The 4,205-nt window shown below is 44.3% G+C and overlaps 1 non-coding gene across 1 annotated transcript; it reads left to right on the forward strand.

Moving 5' to 3' along the window:
• Positions 1-3,070: 3,070 nt before the first annotated feature.
• trnak-cuu lies at positions 3,071-3,143 on the forward strand. The gene has a single exon. It is a non-coding gene; the product is annotated as a tRNA-Lys (tRNA).
• Positions 3,144-4,205: the final 1,062 nt, after the last annotated feature.

Raw genomic sequence — 4,205 nt, forward strand, 5'->3', positions numbered from 1 at the left:
TCGTTCACCTCAATGTCGCAGTGGCTGTCAAACTTCAGCAGGACTGTTTTAAATTTCGTCTTGTCTTCGCCTTCAGCGAATGTAAGGGCGTTGTAATGAGGATGGCGTGATCCCCCGCTGTGGAGAGGAATAGTGCAATCTTCCTGGCATCCGATGCGGCCTTGAGGTCGGTGGCTTCGATATATAGGAGGAACTTTTGTTTGAAGATCTTCCAATTTGCACCGAGGTTGCCGGCGATGCGGAGCTGCAGAGGAGGGCGGACGTTTTCCATGTCACCGAATAGCTGCTTGCTGGTCAACGCTGATTCACTCAAGGTAGGTCAAATTGCAGTATCACTCACTGGTACCATGCTGTGTTAGGCAGGCTGGATCGACGTGGACTTCACTTGATGCAGCGTAGCGAGAGACACACCTCTAACACTGGATATGATGCAACACAATTTTATTTAACGTCTTAACTAATATACATGTTCAACTGTGGGTTAACACTATACTGACTTGACTGGAGACCTAGTACTAGCCTGACCAGACTTACTAGGTACCACATGGTGTTTGCACTGGCTAGCTCACAAGCTCTGACTGTCTCAGTGGCTGGGCCAGAGAGAGCGGGAAACCTGGTGCTCTCTGGCTTTATAGTAGTAGTGTCCTGTCTGGTGATTGTCTGCTCTATTCTGTGCGCTTACTGGTCATCCTGTGTGTCAATCACTGCCTGTCTGCACTCCATTATATACATAGATGTATATTATGACACACAGAAGGAGAGATTTTCTGGGTGGGACTTTGTGGCCTCTTCGCAGCAAGGATGGGGCTGGAAAAAGTGGCCAGCTGTTCAAAAGTCCAGAGACTTTGGTGGGACTGGAAGATCCTGACTGTGAGAACATTGAACATAGAACTGTACAGCACAGTACAGGCCCATTGGCCCACAATGTTGTGCCGAACTAGTCCGAAACTAAGATCAAATCAACCTACTCCCAATCATTCTGGTGCACTCCATATGCCTATCCAACAACCCCTTGAAAGTTCCTAAAGTTTTTGACTCCACTACCATAGCTGGGAGTGCGTTCCACGTCCCAACCACTTTCTGAGTAAATAACCTACCTCTGAGATCCCTCCTATATATATTCCATCATGAACCTTATAGTTATGCCCCCTTGTAACAGCTACATCCACCCGAGGAAAAAGTCGCTGAACATTCACTCTCTCTATCCCCCTCATCATCTTATACACCTCAATTAAGTCACCTCTCATCCTCCTTCGCTCCAATGAGAAAAGCACTAGCTCCCTCAGCCTTTCCTCATAAAATCTACTCTCCAATCCAGGCAGCATCCTGGTAAATCTCCTTTTCACCCTTTCAAATGCTTCCATATGCTTCCTATAATGAGGTGACCAGAACTGCACATAATACTCCAAATGTGGTCTAACCAAGGTCTTGTACAAGTGCAGCATAACCTCACGGCTCTTAAACTCAATCCCCCTGTTAATAAATGCTAACAAATTGAGAAGAATAACGTAATTCACAACAATCGCAAATCTACGACACATTCGCTATGCCTTGCCTGCCAGAAGTTATAGTCTCTGATAACGGCATGGTCTTTACAGGGGCCGAGTTTCACCATTTTATGAAAACTAACAGAATAAAACATGTGTGCACAGCATCCTGTCACCCAGCCTTGAATGGTTTAGAAGAAAGAGATGTCCAGACTTTCAAGTCAACAATGAAAAACAGTCTGCCACACCCTACAATTGAAGCTGGCTAGATTGCCGTGAAATTCCGCCCTCTAAACTGTGGGGTAGATCCTCAGCTTCCTACTCTCCTGCCTATCTGCCTTCTCGCAGCTGGTGCTGCCCTGCCTTACCTCCTGTCCTCCATTCATTCCTCATCCAGAGATGTCCAACAATGCCTATAGTTCAACTCTGGAGTTTTTTGATGTCTTGGAAGGTGCAGTAAAAATACAAGCCTTTTAAAGCAGGAGAACTCCAAACAAGATAGACCAGACGCGTTTTTTCTCCTGGTGACTCTTATAAGGTGCCCAATATGGTAGGGTGGAAGAGAAATTGCTCTTTTCAGGTGAAGTCTTCAAAGAATTTCTGGAAAAAATGTTGATAGAGCTCTGGTGAAATCTTGGCGAATTGCCTCAGGAAGTCTCGCAATGTGCTTCCGGGGTTCTCTACTCAGCAATAATATTGTGAAGTGCTGAGGAAACCATCAAGCAATGCTTACAATTCACACCAGTGCCTGTTCACTCTTCGAGAGCAGGTGTTCAGGCACAAGTGCTTGCCGTTAAAATTCTGGGTCACTTGCTTTTATGAGAGTGAGCAGGCATTTTCAGTGGCAATCAGCTCCTCATGAATCTCCAGGCAATTATGCCTGGTGCTGGCTTCAAGATTTTACCAGGGTGATGTCTTGTGCTAAACACAGTTTAAACCATTTTTCAGCTCAACATCCATCTTAGTCCTCTTGGAGGACGTTTTGTGACTGACTGTACAAACAAAAATCACCACGATATTTTCACAACACGTATACAGATCGACTGAGCTTGGTTGTCTGAATGCATGGAGTTAATTTTGAGAAATCAGCCCTGCTATAGCAGCTCAATCCCATATTACAGGATCAAAGCAAATTGCAATGTTTCTACGTTTACAAAAAACATCCACATCTTACACACCACTTCCCTCTTCACTTTAATAGATGTGCAGTCTGAATCCCCTTTTCATTTCAAATCATTCTCCCACTGAGCAGATTGTAACTTTAGTACTGAGATGTATTTATCAATATGACGCTGCGACGACGGATGAACAGACATCACGCGGCAATCACCAGGCAGGAATATTCCCTTCCAGTCGGGAAACACTTCAGCAGTGAAGGGCATTCAGCCTCTGATCGTCGGGTAAGCGTTCTCCAAGGCAGCGTTCAGGACGCGCGACAACACAGAATCGCCGAGCAGAAACTTATAGCCAAGTGCCGCACCCATGAGTACGGCCTCAACCGAGACCTTGGATTCATGTCTCACTATATTTAACTACATTTAGCATTCCGCGCCCCCTTTGTGTCTGAATGTCCACATCTTGTGGCCCGGCTAGCTCAGTCGGTAGAGCATGGGACTCTTAATCCCAGGATCGTGGGTTCGAGCCCCACGTTGGGCGATGTAATTTTCTGGGGCTGGTTTAGCACACTGGGCTAAATCGCTGGCTTTTAAAGCAGACTAAAGCAGGCCAGCAGCACGGTTCCATTCCCGTACCAGCCTCCCCGAACAGGCCCTGGAATGTGGCGACTAGGGGCTTTTCACAGTAACTTCATTGAAGCCTCCTCGTGACAATAAGCGATTTTCATTTCATTTTCAATATGAGCAGCAGGACAATCACAAGGGAAGAAGAAAGGGGTAAGTTGATGACAGCTTGTTCCAGTACAGTAATACTTACAAAGACAAATCTTTTGAATGAGAAGAATTGGGATGGGGAACAAAAAACATTGGTCTTATCAGTGGGTGCGTGAAGATGTACTGAGAGCTGACACTTCATACATGAGATATGGAGAGAGAGAGAAAGAGAGATTGGGCACAAACATCCACTCTCACTGTTCCCAAAGCAAGGAAACAGACCCAGTTTAAAATGCTGAGGGAAGAAGACAATGCCAGGGTGTAGAAGTCAGGTATTTTAAATACACTTAATATAGGTAAGAAGACTGTTTAAGACAGAAATATTAAATCCCAGTTTTAAAATGAAAGAAATATACAACTTCCAAACTCAGACATGTGTTTGGGAAAAACAGAACCACTGATAAAAACATCACATTCTTTCAAGGGCAGCAGCAAAAACCCATGGGTTTTAAGGTGGTATAATCAAAGGTTCCATTGTTCTGAATTCTGGCCACTTGTGATAACAGCCTGAACCACATTCCATAACATATGCAAGCTGAAACATTTTAAACTGTGTCAAAATACAGTTTCATTTATATTTTTGAAATAATAGTATGATGAGATGACATAATGTTTTAATTGTTGCAGATAAGCAACAATTGGAAGTGGCGTTGCATTGGGAGGATGGATGGCTTTTTATCAAATCAAATGTGTTTTGAATATAGCTTAAACCAATTAGGATTATATTGGGGTGTGATCGGATCGCTTAAGACAGACATCAAAGAGTATATCCATGGATAATTTGGCCACCATTTTAGGCAAGAAGACAAGAGGACAAGAAGAGAAGACA

The sequence above is a fragment of the Scyliorhinus canicula genome, chromosome 9 (assembly GCF_902713615.1).
Source record: "Scyliorhinus canicula chromosome 9, sScyCan1.1, whole genome shotgun sequence".
NCBI lineage: Eukaryota > Metazoa > Chordata > Chondrichthyes > Carcharhiniformes > Scyliorhinidae > Scyliorhinus > Scyliorhinus canicula.